At 43.7% G+C, this 15829-nt stretch overlaps 1 protein-coding gene across 1 annotated transcript in view; it reads right to left on the bottom strand.

The window, feature by feature from the left end:
* Positions 1 to 11428, bottom strand: part of LOC140726206 (fibroblast growth factor receptor 3-like) — a 271549-nt gene extending 260121 nt beyond the window's left edge. Inside the window, exon 1 of the mRNA XM_073042271.1 lies at positions 11340 to 11428. The gene's annotated coding sequence lies outside the window, so the exon portion shown is untranslated. The remainder of the gene's footprint in view (positions 1 to 11339) is intronic.
* Positions 11429 to 15829: the final 4401 nt, after the last annotated feature.

Below are 15829 nucleotides of genomic sequence, written 5' to 3'. Positions count from 1 at the left end.
ACAGCACGCCCACAACATCAACTCAGCACGCCCACAACATCCACATCAACATCAACTCAGCATGCCCACAACATCCACATCAACACAGCACGCCCACAACATCAACTCAGCACGCCCACAACATCCACATCAACATCAACACAGCATCAACACAGCACGCCCACAACATCAACATCAACATCAACACAGCACGCCCACAACATCAACATCAACATCAACACAGCGCGCTCACAACATCAACACAGCACGCCCACAACATCCACATCAACATCAACACAGCACGCCCACAACATCCACATCAACACAGCACGCTCACAACATCAACATTAACACAGCACGCCCACAACATCCACATCAACACAGCGCGCTCACAACATCAACATCAACACAGCACGCCCACAACATCCACATCAACATCAACACAGCACGCCCACAACATCCACATCAACATCAACACAGCACGCCCACAACATCAACATCAACACAGCACGCCCACAACATCAACATCAACATCAACACAGTACGCTCACAACATCAACATCAACATCAACACAGCACGCTCACAACATCCACATCAACATCAACACAGCACGCCCACAACATCAACATCAACACAGCACGCCCACAACATCAACATCAACATCAACACAGTACGCTCACAACATCAACATCAACATCAACACAGCACGCCCACAACATCAACATCAACACAGCACGCCCACAACATCAACATCAACATCAACACAGCACGCCCACAACATCCACATCAACATCAACACAGCACGCCCACAACATCAACATCAACACAGCACGCCCACAACATCAACATCAACATCAACACAGCACGCTCACAACATCAACATCAACATCAACATCAACACAGCACGCACACAACATCAACATCAACTCAGCACGCCCACAACATCCACATCAACATCAACACAGCACGCTCACAACATCAACATCAACATCAACATCAACACAGCACGCTCACAACATCAACATCAACACAGCACGCCCACAACATCAACATGAACTCAGCACGCCCACAACATCAACATCAACACAGCACGCCCACAACATCAACATCAACATCAACACAGCACGCCCACAACATCCACATCAACATCAACACAGCACGCCCACAACATCCACATCAACATCAACACAGCACGCTCACAACATCCACATCAGCATTAACACAGCACGCCCACAACATCAACATGAACTCAGCACGCCCACAACATCAACATCAACTCAACACGCCCACAACATCAACATCAACATCAACACAGCACGCCCACAACATCCACATCAACATCAACACAGCACGCCCACAACATCCACATCAACATCAACACAGCACGCCCACAACATCAACATCAACTCAACATGCCCACAACATCAACATCAACTCAGCACGCCCACAACATCAACATCAACATCAACACAGCACGCCCACAACATCAACATGAACTCAGCACGCCCACAACATCAACATCAACATCAACACAGCACGCCCACAACATCCACATCAACATCAACACAGCACGCTCACAACATCAACATGAACACAGCACACCCACAACATCAACATCAACACAGCACGCCCACAACATCAACATCAACACAGCACGCCCACAACATCCACATCAACATCAACACAGCACGCCCACAACATCAACATGAACTCAGCACGCCCACAACATCAACATCAACTCAACACGCCCACAACATCCACATCAACATCAACTCAGCACGCCCACAACATCCACATCAACATCAACACAGCACGCCCACAACATCAACATGAACTCAGCACGCCCACAACATCAACATCAACTCAGCATGCCCACAACATCCACATCAACACAGCATGCCCACAACATCAACATCAACATAGCACGCTCACAACATCAACATCAACACAGCACGCCCACAACATCAACATCAACACAGCATGCCCACAACATCCACATCAACACAGCATGCCCACAACATCAACATCAACATAGCACGCCCACAACATCAACATCAACTCAGCACGCCCACAACATCAACATGAACTCAGCATGCCCACAACATCAACATCAACATAGCATGTCTACAACATCAACATCAACTCAGCACGCCTACAACTTACCTTCCCTAACCCCCACACCTTTGGAACTTGGGAGGAAACCAGAGCACATAGAGGACCATAAGACAAAGGAGCAGAAGTTGGCCATTCGGCCCGTTGAGGCAGCTCTGCCATTTTATCATGAGCTGATCCAATCTGCCATTTAGCCCCACTCCCCTGCCTTCTCACCATAACCTTTGATGCCTTGGCTACTCAGATACCTATCAATCTCTGCCTTAAATACACCCAATGACTTGACCTCCACTGCCGCCCGTGGCAACAAATTCCACAGATTCACCACCTTCTGGCTAAAAAAATTTCTTTGCATCTCTGTTCTGAATGGGCTCCCTTCAATCCTTAAGTCACGCCCTCTCGTACTAGACTCCCCCACCATGGGAAACAACTTTGCCACATCCGCTCTGTCCATGCTATCCATAAACCCATAGTGAGAGCGTACAAACTCCTAACAGGCAATGGTGGGAATTGAACCTAGGTCACTGGCGCTGTAACTGGTTATGTTAGTTATGTCACTGCCATGCCACCCCTCTTATTATGTGGCTGCATACTCTTTTTATGTGGGATTATGGGAGCACTGAAGCCTGCCGGATCTGAATTGTTGTGATATTCACCATCCAAGCTCACACAAAAAGAGTGACCCTGTGGGAAATGTGGTTGATGCTGACTCTTACCCTGGGTTATATTCCAATTAATTTATGTTAATAATTCACCTTGCTTGCACAGATAAGCATATTTCAATTCATGTCTTCATTGCCACACAACTAATGATACATCCACGTAGCTGTTGAGAAGCAGTGCAGCAAGAATTCATACTGATTTACTTTTGATTGTCGATTCAGAGATGGGCTGACGTAAGCTGGTTTGTAAATGAGCATAAAAGATGATAGAGAGAGTCCTTCTTCTCCAGCCCTTTACCTTTCCCACCCGTCTGGCTTCACTTACCACCTCTAGCTGGGTCTAGCTAGCCTCGTTCTGCTCCCAGCACCTTTTTATTCTAGCATCTTCCCCCTTCCCTTTCAGCCCTGATGAAGGGTCTCAGCCTGAAACATCGACTGTTCATTCATTTTCATAGATGCTGCCTGACATGTTGAGTTCCTCCAGCATTTTGTGTGTGTTGATAAAGAGATTAGCTTTATTTGTTGTTTGTACATTGAAACATACAGTGAAATGCATTGGTTGTGTCAAATCATATCAAATCAGTGGAGATTGCGCTGGGCAGCCTGCAAGAGCTGCCATGCTTCTGGCACAAACGTAGCATGCCCCCAACTCGTTAACTTTAACCGCACATTTTTGGAACGTGGGAGGAAACCCACTTGCTCATGGGGAGAACGTACAAACTCTTTAAGACAGCAGTGGGAATTTAACCCTGATCTAACAGTTGGCTGCTGTAAAACATTGTGTCAACTACTGCGCTACTTCACTGCTGCAGTTTCTGAGAACTTGCAACTTTCTGCATCACTGCAAAATGAGATGTTCTGCACAGACTGAAAACTGCAGCTATTGCAAAAGAAAATTGGTGGTGGCTCCTCCTCATGGAGAGTTGTTGTCCTGAAACATTTTCTTGCTTTCTCTCAGGTGCAGCCTGAACAAGACAAAACCATACTTGTTTTATCTCTCTTTCCAGTTCTGTGGAAAGATTTTTCTCTCCACAAATGCTGCCTTACCTGCTGAGTAATTGCAGCATTTTCTGTTTTTACATCCTGTTTCCTGTATCTGCAGCTTTTTGATTTCTGTGAAGTTGGAATTTGCACAAACTTGTCTTACAGCTGTTGTCTAGGGTTGGTATAATAAACACCAAGTATTTTGACTTAAGTGATCAGAAACTAGGAACTTGCACATATAATTGGTAAATGCTGCTAGCCCACCCAAAGTCCTTAGTACCTATCATCATGGCGTCCTTTTGGGCTGCAGGATGCTACGTTATAATGAGCTGATCCTGATCTGGATTCATTTAGCTTTCTCACGTACACCATACAGTGAAATGAACACCCAACACAACCTGATGATGTGCCGGGGGCAGCCTGCAAGTTTTTCCACACGTTCCAGTGCCAACAGTGCACACCCACAATGTTCAGCAGAACAACACAAGCAACAACACAACAGCAGCAAAGCAAACTCCCTTCCTCCTTCCCACCCACTCACACCCACAGACAGGCCTCTCACCCCAGGACTCAGCCCCTCCAGTCTCCAGCGGACTCATGGACTCGCAGACATCGAGCTTCCAGCTTCCTCAGTGGACTCGTATGCTCACAGACCCAGGGCTTTGACCTCAACTTCTGTACTTGCCAACTCAGTCTTTGATCTTGGGGCTTCGAACCCAGAACTTGCCGATGATGGGATCCTGGACGCCAGACCTTGAACTTGCCAGCTAAGGGGTCACTGGCCTTTGCTGGAGCAAAGCAGGCTGATAGAAGCTTATAAGATTATGAGTGACATAGATAAGGTAGAATGTCAAGACCTTTTTCCCATGGTAGGAATATCAAATGCAAGAGAGCATTGGTCTAAGGTGAGAGGTAGGAGATTTAAAAGAGACGTATGTGTTGCCAGAGAAGGTGCAGGAAGCAGATATCATTACTACATTTAAGAGGAATTTAGCTGGACACAAATAAAGAAAGAAGGATATAGTCCTAACGTAGCCAAATGGGATTAGTGGAGACAGTGAAAAAGGTCAGCATTGATATGGTGGGCTGAAAAGCCTGCTTCTGTACTGTCTGACTCAGATTCTATAAACTAGAGATTGACGCTGGATTTCTTTCATTAGTATAACTCAGAAATAGAAATGTAGGAAGTGCACAGAGCTGAGTTCCCAAAGCGAAGCACAACACAAGGCTGCTCTGTATAGCATGTCTAGTGCAGCCAGCCCAGGAAAACTTTCTACTTAAGAGGCTTTGGAGGGAATACCTCATAAAACTTTTAAAGGTAAAGTCATAAACGATCTAAGGATCACTGAAGTAATTGATTTTAAAAAGAGCCAAGGTGTTCATTTCCCATTACAATCAGCTACCTTATTATGCAAAGGTACCATCCCTGAAAAGTATCTGTAAGCCGAGTTCTCCACAAGCCAGAAATGTCTGTTTTCAATAGCTACTCAGGTCATACTGCCCAACATGTTCAAAACCAGAAAAACACCAGAAATAGTCAGCAGGCTGTAGAGAGTGTCCAAGATTGGCCAGCACCCCACCACTATAGGCCATTAATCTGATTTCCTAACCCTCACCCAACCCCTAACCACACACACACACTAGCTGACTTAACATGAATAGTCAGCAATGGCTGTTCTCACACCAAACCCACTTAGTTCTGCCACAAACTGCGAAGGCTGGTTATCTGAAATTCAGTGTTGAGCCCAGGGGCTGCTGCACCCAAAGAAGGGAGAAGTGATGTTGTTTCCTGAGCTTATGATGGTCTTTGACAGAGAAATATGAGAAGCCAGACTGGAAGTATGACAGACAACCAAAGTGACAAGCAATTGGAAATTCAGAGTCACATTTTGAATTGAAAGGAGATATCCAGTGGTCACCCAGTCTGCATTTAGCTTCTCCGATACACAATGGACCACATTGTGAGCACCAAATGTGACAAACTAAAATGGAAGGAGTTTAGTTATTGATGTTTACTTAGAGGGGATCTTTGAGCAAAGACTGGCGGTAGAGGAGGTGAATGGTTGGGCCTCTGTTTACGAAAGAATCAAAAGATCCTAAGAATATTGTGATGTGGGATGTAAGTGCAAAAGGAATTGCTGTCCATGCTGAAATTTAATCACAATGCTTGCATCAACTAATGCTGAACAGGTCTCAGCTTCTTCCTTTTTGGGTGTGCCAATTTTGGGCCTCGAATGCAAAACAAGACAATTTTGTGCACAAGATGTTACAACATGCACTGCACACCGCAGGGGGCCTGGTGGTCTCTGTGTAAAGGACCCTGATTGATAGAAACATTGTGATAGGAATGTCTGAGAGGCATTTAGACAAGTACACAAACAGGCAGGGAACGGAAGGATTTAGACCATTTGAACATGGGATTAGTTAAAACTGGCACCATGATGGGGCAAAGGGCTTGTACTCTTCTATATTCCAACGTGAAGATGTATGTTACACAGTGATAAACAAAAGTAACATATTTCTATAGAATTTACTTCTGTAGCTGGAAGTCAAGTTTATTGTTGTATGTACCAGTACATGTTGAACGAACAGAAGACCCTGCCACTCACCCCAGTCAGCACTCACTCCTGGATTGACCACGACAACTACCTGAGGACCCACCAGTAGACAACCCTTTAGGAAACATCACACTCGACTCGAGTAATCGCAAAGGACAGGAAGGGAATGAAAATCTTATCTGCGGTAGTGGCACAGGAACATAGCATCAGATGCACAGCATCCACAAGATAAAGATAAATTATCCAAAATAGAAACAAGAACACAGTTAGATGAACTGAAAAGTCCATTGAGTGAAAAATGGTCATAAGCCTGAAAAATAAATATTGTGCTTTCGTGTAGATTTTCTCACCCAGAGGGATGAAGGAAAAAAAATACTTCTGATGGAGACTCAACAAGCCAACAGTCCATTAATGTAGATTCTCAGAGAAGGTTCCCCTGAGCCCTATATACGGTAAAATAGAGTAACACACACAAAACGCTACAGGACTTCAGTAGATCAGGCAGCATCTATGGAGAGGAATAAACAGTCGATGTTTCAGTCTGAGACTCTTCATCAGTCCTCCTGATGAAGGATCTCAGCTCAAACACTGACTGTTTATTCCTCTCCATAGATGCTGCCTGACCGATTGAATTCTTCCAGCATTTTGTGTGTGTTACTCTCGCTTTTCTGCATCTGCCGAAATGTCTTGTGTTTATGAACTGGATGTGTGTAGTTACATTTGCTGCACATGATATTTTGAGATGCTCTTCTCCTTGCCTCCAGGTCCTGTGCAATATCGATCACTATCGTTGAAAACTGTGTAGGTGTAGGCCTCCATTAGTCTCGACAGACCAAGAATTTGTGCCTTGGAGAGTTTCCAGGGCGCAAGCCTGGGCAGGGTTTTTATTTATGGGAGACTGGCAGTTGCCCAAGCTGCAGGTCTCCCCTCTCCACACCACCGATGTTGTCCAAGGGAAGGGCATTAGGACCCATACAGCTTGGCACTTTGAAAACTACACCCAGGGGGAAACAACAGTAATCAGAACCAGAATCAGAGTTGGGTTTACCATTGCTGGAATATGTTGTGAACCTTGTTGTTATGCAGTGGAAGTACAATGCAATACGTAATATTAAAACTCAATTACAGTAAGAAGTATATATATGTTAAAAAAAGTGAAATTAAATAAGTAGTGCATTGAAAATGGCTCGGAGAAGGTTCCTGTTCCGTTTATTATCATTCAACCATAACATGTACACTGTCAAATGAAAGAAGGAACCTTCAGACCAAAGTGCACAACTCAGTACATGTAACTCACAGACAACACAAAGAAATATGACCATAAACAAGTTAACAAATAATAAAGTGCATTCTAGAAGATATGAATAGATCATAAAATATATTCCAGAAGGTTTATTGTTATCAAGGTCATACATGAAACTGTAAACAGCGTAAGCAATCAAAATGAGCTTTTTGCAGTAGAAGCTAGGACAAACCTAAGATGAGATAAATTACGCATAATGTACACTAGGCTGGAACAGGGTTTTGGAAGTGTGGGTGTAGGAATGGATGCATCCTCTTGTGGGGGAAACTAGAACCAGAAGTCACTGCTTAAAAAATGAGGTAATCCATTTAAAGAAAGGAGGAGATTTTTTTTTCTTTCTTGTGAATCTGCAAGTCCGTTCCTGAAAGGGTTGGGGGAAAGAGGATGGTTGTTGAAAGCAGAGTCCTGGAATATTATTGTGAAGTTGATACTTTCACTCAGTGGCCACTGGAATGCAAGTATCTGATCAGCCAATCATATTGCAGCAACTCAATGAACTTCACTTGCCCCATCACTGAACTGTTCCCACAACATATGGACTCACTTTCAAGGACTCTTTATCTCATATTCTTGATTTTTATTCCTTATTTATTAATTATTTATTTTCTTTTGTATTTGCACAGTTTGTTGTCTTTTGCACATTGGCTGTTTGTCCGCCCGCCCGATTGGGTGTGGTCTTCCAATGATTCTATTATGGTCTTTGATTTGCATAAGAAAACAAATCTCAGGGTGATATATATGAACTTTAATAATAAATTCATTTTGAACTTTTAAAAGCATGCAGACATGAGCTAAAGAGTTTATTTGTTGTTCAGACTATACATCAGAATGGGGAAAAAATGTGATCTAAGTGACATTGACTGTGGACTAATTGTTGGTGCCAGATGGGGTGGTTTGAGTATCTCAGAAACCGTTGACCCCCTGGGATTTTCACGCTCAACAGAGAATGGTGTGAAAAACAAAAAAAAACATCCAGTGAGTGGCAGTCCTGTGGGCAAAATCTTTTTGTTAATGAGAGAGGTCAGAGGAGAATGACTTGACTAGTTCCAGCTGACAGGAAGGCAACAGTGACTCAAATAGCCATGTGTTACAACATTGGTGTACAGAATAGCATCTCTGAATGTACAATATATTGAACCTTTAAGTGGATGGGTACAAATAGACCTCCTGTACCTAATAAAGTGGCCACTAAGTATAGATACTTGATATGTAGGTTAGATCGGGTAGTTGGGATGCAGTGCTGAGGTTACAGTCAGATTATCTGTGACCTTAATGAAGAGTGGAGCAGGCCTGATCTGTCGAGTGGTCCACTCCTGCCAATAATCTGTATGTTTATGTTTGGTTTTTACATTGACCTCTGCTGATGCTGGAACTGACTACTGAAGTACTCTTTTGCACCTGGCTCACTTGGCCAACTGTACTATTGGCACTGGCGCCTCCTTAGAGATCAGTCAACCTGCTATTTATTGAGAATTTGTACCAAAACCATCGTAGTTTAATGAATCATGGTTTTAAGCAGGAGATCCATTTCTTGCCACCAGGAGCCAGGCTGACAGAAAGATGTAGTATCCCCCAACCCTTTACTTGAGGCTTAATTGATGGGAAACTCAACTTTTCCACAGAAAACCAGGTGGCTTAGTGAATCACAGTTTTACATTTCACGTATTCAAAATGAACCTTTCCACTTTATGTCAAAGGTAGAAACTATAGTTAGATGTTTGTCAGCAGAAATCACTGGAAGCACATAACAGCTTTGTCTGTAAACAGAGGAGCTGTTAAGAGCTTTGCTATGAAAACATCAGTCTCTCTCTGTGCTTAACTGTCTACGTGCTAGGTCTAAAGGCTGATTGATGCAGGCTAGTTAGTGGTTGTTAGGAAAGTTCTGACACAAAACTGCCCTGAGTGAGGTCACTGTGACCATTTCAGACTCTGACTTCAGCTATAGCCTTGTTCACTTTGCTCTGGTAACTCAATAAACCGCTTGAAGGTTCTGATGGATGGCCCATTTGGTCATCAGACCAGGACTTCCCACTCCAAATCATTCACACTACACCTAGAATGGATGGACATATTTATGAGCTATGAGCTGCCAGAGAGAGCGATGTCTTCTGGTGCCCTCTGATGGTTGTCACAAGTCCCCCAACGTTCATTGAAGTCAAGGTGTGTGGGGAGGAGAGAGAAACATGGGCAACACGTCTCTCAGCATGGTGAAGATTTAGGAAGGAAGGTAAGCATCCTTAAAATAAGGAGCCTTCAGGAAGACTGGAGAGAAATTTATTTTATTTTACTTAGAGATACAGTACGTTTACAGGCCTTTTCAGCTCAACAAGACTGGGCAGCCCAATTACCCCACGTGACAAATTAACCTATTAACCTGTACACCTTTGAAACACGGGAGGAAACTGGAGCACCAGGAGAAAAGCTAGGTGGTCACTTGGAGAAGATATAAACTTCCAGGTAGCAGTGGAATTGAACCTGGGTCGCCTGGTACATTAACTGCTACGCTGCTGTACTGATGAACATTGGTCTGATGTTAATGGAAACATAGAAAACCTACAGCACAATACAGGCTCTTCGGCCCACAAAGTTGTGCCGAACATGTCCTTACCTTAGAAATTACTAGGCTTACCTATAGCCCTCTATTTTTCTAAGCTCCATGTACCTATCCAAAAGTCTCTTAAAAGACCCTATCATATCTGCCTCCACCACCGTTGCCGGCAGCCCATTCCACGCACTCACCACTCTCTGAGTAAAAAACTTACCCCTGACATCTCCTCTGTACCTACTCCCCAGCACCTTAAACCTGTGTCCTCTTGTGGCAGCCATTTCAGCCTGGGAAAAAGCCTCTGACTATCCACATGATCAATGCCTCTCATCATCTTATACACCTCTGTCAGGTCACCTCTCATCCTCTGTCGCTCCAAGGAGAAAAGGCTGAGTTCACTCAACCTATTCTCATAAAACATCTTCCCCAGTCCAGGCAACATCCTTGTAAATCTCTTCTGCACCCTTCCATGGTTTCCACATCCTTCCTGTAGTGAGGTGGCCAGAACTGAGCACAGTACTTCAAGTGGGGTCTGACCAGGGTCTTATATAGCTGCAACATTACCTTTCGGCTCCTAAATTCAATTCCATGATTGATGAAGGCCAATACATGTTCATCATTTGCAGCACATACAAAAATTTACAAACATCCACATATGACCGAGGTTTCACACTCTTACAAAGGAGCTGAGCATGACTTCTGAAATATCCTTTGCATCAGAATGTCTTGATTAACATGTCACGTCTAAATGGATTAAATTCATTCACGTTAAGTAACACAGGCCATACTCCACTTTTAAGCTTTATCTGACAGGAGTGAGTTTAACCCCAAACAAGAGAGAATCTGCAGATGCTGGAGATCCAAGCAACACACACAAAATGCTGGAGGAACTCAGCAGGCCAGGCACCATCTATGGAAAAGAGTACAGTCCTGACAAAGCATCTCCGCCTGAAATGTCGACTGTACTCTTTTCCATAGATGCTGCCTGGCCTGCTGAGTTCCTCCAGCATTTTGTGAGGAGTGAGTTTAAAACACTTTAACAGAGAGAGAGAAAGTGAGAGGCTGAAATATCACCAGCAGTATAAACTGCCGAGTTACGCTCACTGACAGAGCATCTGTTTATCACACAAGAGTATGTTCGGGCGACAGGAACAGAGTACATGGGCTGAGGTTAACACATTCTGAAGTTCCTTACCGAAGATGCCAGCTTTACTGCAGTTCACAGGCAAAACATCGAAAGCACCGGTAGCAAGTTACGTCAGTCATCCTTCACTGTTCCTGTTGAAACGAAAGAAAATTTATGTTAATTGGAACACAGCGCATCACCTACTACCCTGGGGTCACAGGCCAGATACACACCTACCTCACGGAGTGAATCATTAACCGCTGTTTAAATGCTCAACAAGTCATCTTCCAGATGTCTGCTGAAGTAACCCCTGCCTTTGAATGAAATAGAACTTGAGTCCTTGCTGCTGACAGATGACCTGTGTCTCCCCTGGGATGTCTGTAGCTGTGCATATTGGGTGAGGAGAGGACTTGGTTCAGTTGTAATGTTTCCTGCGGTTAAATGGACTCTCAGTATTAAAGGCTCCCCATTGATAATTACTAGTTAGCCACAAATAATTCTCTAAGACTAGGCAATGCATTCAAAAGAGGTGCAAAGATGTAAAAAATGATACAGATTTAGATTTAGTATTTTTATTTATACTTTGCATTTCAGGAATAAAGTGACACACACAAAACGCTGGAGGAATTCAGCAGGCCAGGCAGTATCTATGGAAAAGAGTAAACAGTGAGCGTTTGGGGACAGGACAAGGGTCTTGGCCCAAAACGTTGACAGTTTACGCTTTTTCATAGATGCTGCCTGGCCTGCTGAGTTCCTCCAACATTTTGTGTGTGTTGCTTGGATTTCCAGCATCTGCGGACTTTCTCGTGATAATGTGAAGTGAGAATTGGAAATTTAAAGCATAGTTAAATTTTCACCGATAGGCCATAAAGGCAAGATTGCACACTGATTCTCCCACTCTCCATTTTCCGCAGGCCTTGTCTTTCCCACCGCCCCACTGTCAGCTTTCTGCAGGGATCGGTCTCTACGTGATTCCCTTGTCCATTCGCCTCCACACTGATCTCTCTCTTGGCACTGATTCCTCTAAGTGGGTTGAAAGCTACACCTGCCCCCTCACCGCCATTCAGGGTCGAAGTGGTCCTTCCAGATGTGGTGAGCTGACGTAGATTGGAGGACCATTTCACCAAGCATCTTCACTCCATCCATCACAAAGGGTGTGATTTCCCAATGGTTGCCCATTTGATTTGACCACCTATTCCCATTCAGACATGTCGGTCCACACCCTCCTCTACTATCATGATGAGGCCACTCTCAGGTTGCAGGAGTAACACCTCATATTCTGTTTGAGTAGCCTCCAACATGATGGCATGAACGTCAACCTTTCTGAGCTTCTGGTAATTTCTCCACCCTCCCACGTCTCTATCCATTTCCTGTTCTGGCTCCACTCTTACCCTTTGTCTTCTCCAAACCTACCCATTTTCTCTCCCCTGGTGTCCCTATTCCTTCCCTTTCTTCCATGGAGAACATATTGCACTTACAACTATCACTTCTCAGTTTGTCACTTTATCCTCCTTTAGAATGCACCCACCTTCCCCCTCACCTGGTTCATCTATCATCTACCAGCTTGTACTAGTTCCCTTTGCACCACCACCTTATTCTGGCTTCTTCCCCCTTCATCCCCTTCACACTGAGTGCAGCAGCTGGTCCATAGCTTTCTGCCAGAGTGCAGGTGCAGATGCTACTCCAAAAATAAGCACATTATAGTGATAAAGCCCTTTGTGAATGTTTATGGTGAGAAACACTTTGGACTCTTCTTCCATCTCCATCTGTAGGTAGGCCTCACCTAAGTCCACTTTGCTAAAGTGTTTTCCTTCAGAAAGGTTTGCCAAGGTATTCCCTATCCTGGGCAGAGGTTATTGATCTACTTTCAGTGCTGGATATAGTTGGTAAAATCACCATGGATCCTGCCAGACCTGTCCTTCTTGGCTATGAAACTACTAGCATTGCCCATGGGCTCCAGTCAACCTTGGAATTCCTTCAGCCTCCATGTGATCTAGCTCACTGGCAGCATTATCAGAGATGGTACAAGGAACCAGATGGGTTTTGTAAAACTTGAGGTCACATTTTTTAACACTATTTTACCCTGATCAATGCCCTCTTTGGACACTGCTGTGGCATCATCCAGTACCTTTCTTAATTCACTTTCAGTTGGCTCTATTGTAGGGGATGTGACATGCAAATGGTGGATGGAACTCCAATCAAGTTGTAGTTGTCTCAGCCAATCACAGCCTCACAATGCTGGCCCTACTGTTTTTACCACGTACAAACCCAACGAGGCTTGTTGGTTGTTGTATCTCACTGTTATGAATGTCATTCCACAGGAGTTAAGTTTTCTCCAGTATAAGTTCCTAGTTGGATATCTGCAGGCTTCTGTTTAGTATTTTCGAAATGCCGTTCAGACTCATTTAGTGGAATGACTGAAACAACCGAGTTAGTATCCAATTCCATTTTAGTTAATTTGATATTCACTTCTGGTGAAAGTCATATTGCTTGTCCCTTGTTAGACTTCACATTGGAAATCTCAGGCCACGCAGTCGTGTGTCACTCTCATCATTATCAGGTATTCCATCAACAGCATGCAGATTGGTGCTGTTTTTGAAATTGCAGTTTGACTTTTTATCTTTTTCTCTTTCCTGTGCAGTCCATTTATTTTTGTCTTCCCAATAAGCTCTTCGTATGTGTCCCACTTTGTTGCATTTCCTGCAAGTTTCACCTTTAAACCTGCATTGGTGTGGTATATGTGAGTCCCTGCCACCACAGTAACACAATGTGTTTAGTCAGGCAGGTATATGTTTAGACATTGCAATTGTGTTCACGCTCATGTTCATTCCTGACTGCAACTCAGTTGTGACTCTGACTGCTGTTTCCACTGCTCTTTTGAGTTGTGCTTCAGTTTGGAACTGTTTTTTTAAATTTCATGTAAGATTCCACAAGCTAAATGATCTCTCAGAGCATCATTAAAATGATATCACTGAGCTGACAATGCTCAGACAATTTCTTCAAATCAGCCATGTAAACTGAAAAGGACTTCCCTTCCTTTTCATTCTGCTTATGAAACCCAAAGCATTCTGCATCAACAATGGTTTCGGTTCAAAGTGTTCCTGCCCTACATTCACAATATCAGTAAAGCTCACTTTGGCTGGTTTGGTTGGAGCAGTTAAGCTTCTAAGCAAACGGCATGCTCTTCCACCAATTGCACTCAGCAACACTGACACTCATTTTTCACCTGCTATTTCATTTTCTTCAAAATACTGCTCACTTTGTTCAACACATATCATCCAGTTATCTGTTGTGCAATCAAATGTGTCTATCTTTCTAATGCAGCCAGCCATTTCTGCTTTTTAAATTTTATTATTATTATCACCTGGTTCTCACTGTTTATGAACCCATGGCTGTACTTGTTGCTTGTTAATTTTGTCCATTTTCTGCCTTTTTTAAAACTCAAATGTCTCTCTTCCCCCCCTAAACAAAAATGTGCTGCTCATCAGCTGGTAAGTAGTCAACTTGGGTTCATTTTAGTACTTCGTCATTGCCACTGTTCTGTTTTGTAACACCAGAAACTTAGCAAAAGAAAAACACAGGAGGCAAGATAACTTAGTTCCTTTTTTTTTGGTGAGGTGCTTGCATATGGTGTGGTGGCATACTGACACTTGGCATTCATGTACTTCTTACCTTTAGCCCATAATGAATTATGTAAACAAACAAAGAATGCTAAATCAAACAATATATTTACAATACTACTCAAATATCACTGTGTAGGCACCCCTTAATCTCATTAGGCAGAATCCACCCAGACTGTTAAGGGTTAATCTTGCTGTGCATGTTACATGTTATGGTTTGGGGGTGGGATTTTTTCTTTTGTATATATGAGGTTGCCCTTTGTTTGCGAGGGTAATAAAGTGTGCATTAGAAGTAATTACAATCGTATTGGTTTTTGTTGACACTCCTACAACTGAAATATTGAATAAATTACAAGTGTCTTTCTCAGGATTCTGGTGTCAGGCATGGACGTGGCGTGACCTGTCCAGAACTGTGGACTGGGAGTACCTCAGTCCTCAACACTTGGATGTTGGCCTGGGAAAGGATGCCACTGTGGGTCAACTTATCCTTCCAGTGACTTTTGAGGACTTTGTGAAGGGTGGTATTTTTCTAGTGCATTGAGATGCCTATTTTGCCAGTCTTAGAAGCAAATCTGAGGGCCGGGATGTCTGGTGGCCCATGGGCCACGAGTTCTGTGCCATTTTGTGATCCTGTAGTATCCTTTTTATCAATCGATAAGGCTATGCTGGTACATTAAACTTCATTGGCAGTACCTGCCTTCACTGAGAGGTGGCTCCTGGAAAGGGAAGTAATTTACATGGTCTCACCATAAATCTTTATTACTGGAGGGGGATGTGGTACAGCAGGACTGGGCTGGTTGACGAACACAAGAGGTTCTGCAGATCCTGGAAGTTCAGAGCCACGCTCAAAATGCGGGGAGGAATAAACAATTGTCTTGCTGATGGGTGTCGGCCTGAATGATCAACTGTTTGTTCCCCTGCTACCTGACCTGTTGAGTT

This window comes from Hemitrygon akajei, chromosome 4 (assembly GCF_048418815.1).
Source record: "Hemitrygon akajei chromosome 4, sHemAka1.3, whole genome shotgun sequence".
In the NCBI taxonomy this organism is placed as follows: Eukaryota; Metazoa; Chordata; class Chondrichthyes; order Myliobatiformes; family Dasyatidae; genus Hemitrygon; species Hemitrygon akajei.
The sequence above is the reverse complement of the archived record's forward strand: the minus strand, read 5'-3'. Positions and strand labels throughout refer to the sequence as shown.